This window comes from Echinops telfairi, unplaced genomic scaffold (genome assembly GCF_000313985.2).
Source record: "Echinops telfairi isolate 266 unplaced genomic scaffold, ASM31398v2 ScPeMD7_60;HRSCAF=208, whole genome shotgun sequence".
NCBI classification, from domain to species: Eukaryota; Metazoa; Chordata; class Mammalia; order Afrosoricida; family Tenrecidae; genus Echinops; species Echinops telfairi.
The window spans coordinates 2014865-2017139 of NW_022103958.1; positions in this window are offsets into that span (position 1 = coordinate 2014865).

The following is a 2275-nucleotide window of genomic DNA, read 5'->3' on the forward strand; positions in this document are numbered from 1 at the left end:
CAACTAGACAATTTTGTAAAACATAGTGGCCGATTGTGAAATTAAATGTTATAGACTTTTCTTGCTTTATGTATTCCATTTTATCATAAATGGACTACCTGTAGGAGGTGGACTATACAAGTTATTGTCATTGCTAATAATCTGTAAAAAAAAATAAAAAGAAACTGTTAATTTTGTGGTTTTCTAATAGAGTGAAGAAAGCATTTATTGTATAAAAAGTATTTTGGGTTACACCAATGAAGATGAAACTATTTAACCAAAGAATTATGATGGTAGCATTTTTAATGATACTTTTATTTAAAAATTCAGAGGCAAGAGTAACTTAGGGACACATATTTTGTGGGTTTGGAAATGTTAAAAATCTATAATTTATGGAATAATTTTTAATTATTCTTAATATATTCTCTTATATTATCTAAAGGCAAACTCCATATAGCAAATATGGTCTAGAATGATTATGCATGTCAATTTTCATGACTTCCATTTTAATAAATAAATTAATAATGATAATGAGGAAAGACAGAGAGAAATTAGATACTCAAAATTCTAAAATCAGGCTGTCTTATTTCACCTATTGGCCAGAAAGTACAAACAATTCCTTAACATTTCAAGAAGTGAATCGTAAAATTAGTTGTCCCACCCCTACAAGCTTAAAAGTGATCCAAAATAAGTAAACATTGGTTGAATAATCAAAGACTTCTTTTGATGATGAGAAGGCAAAAATGCATAAACAAATTAGAAATATTCTAAAACAAACCATTGAACCAACCATCCAATCAACATACACATCAACATATTATCCAATAAATAAAGAAAACCAAATAAACATTGTGTAAACTGAAACTTCTTGTAACTGTTATTAAATATATATATATATATATATGAGAAAAGATTTCCTAGTAAAATTGAGAGAAAATTGATAGAATATCCTTTTTTGCATCATTCACAGAATTAAAAAATGATGTCTCTGCAACAAAATAATCACCAAAGTGGAGAAGGGACTGGATAACAAGATTTCATGGAAAGGAAGACACTGAAAACACAGAACAGATTCTGGAATATGTCATGCAATACAGGAGTTACAGCCATCCTACAAATATTGTACCAAAAAGGTAGTGAGCGGGGTGGGTGAGAATGATAAGATTCAGTAAGTTCTTCCAGTAGAAAGGAAACACACAATTTACCATGTCAGCAAGTTTAAGAAAGTGACTATGGATGCACTTTTGAAAAGGCAGCTTTGGAAATATCTCACCCAGTGATTCACCCGGAGTTTAAGAAAGCACCTGGATGAAGGGATGGGTTTCTTAGTAGGTAATTTGTGCACTTCCCCATACAAATAGCACAGTTTACACTCTGTAAGGTTGCTTTCCCTGTGCTGGGGCAGGCTGTCCGACCAGGGAGAATTAAAGTCAAGACTAAGAAACAAGTGACATCAACTGCCGTTTGGTGGGCATTTCAATCATCCACAGAGCATTCCCTGGTCCTGTGGACTGGAAAAGCATCTCTAAGCTCACCCACCATCTTCTATCCAAACACACAGGGAAGTAGGTGAGGAAATCAGCAAAAGTGCCCTAGTTTGCCAGGATAAGAAGCTAGAACTGATGCTGTCAGGACCTTCCTGAACACCACAGTTCCAACAAAGAAAATAAATAATATACACTTAAAGTATTACTTATCTTCTGTAACAGGAATTCACATTTTACTCTGTGGGTACATTTGTGGGAAATAGCTGCAGGATGAAGAAAGCTTTCAGCAACATTTTTTTTTCCCTTTTCAAAATTCCACATGTGTACTGCCTGAAACAGGATCGCTATGTACCAGGCTCCACTCAATGGCAGTAATTTTTGCCTAAAAATGAACAGGTCCTGGGGATTCCAAGGAAAAAGGGTGTATTAGAAAGGAGACTGGAAAGACCGTGGAAGAGCAAACAAAATTCTGGCTTTGGTATCACCTTGGTGGGAATTACCTCCTACCAGGAGTTTCCAGTTTAGGAAAATTAAAGTGGATAGAGATATCCATAGCTGTGAGGATGACTGTCTAGGATTGGTGCTTGTTTTATGAATCTGTTGATAATATATTTACATTTAGGTATCCTTATCCAGAAATGGACTGAAAATACTAATTATTAAGAATTTGTTATTTGCTTTCTTGGAATGGAGACAGGTCTTTCAGAAGTCAGTTTGAACATGGATCATAGGTATCTGTCATAAATCCTTAAAAATAATTTATGAATGAAGGGAGTGTCAAAGGGAATCTACCCAGGTATGTTTAATAT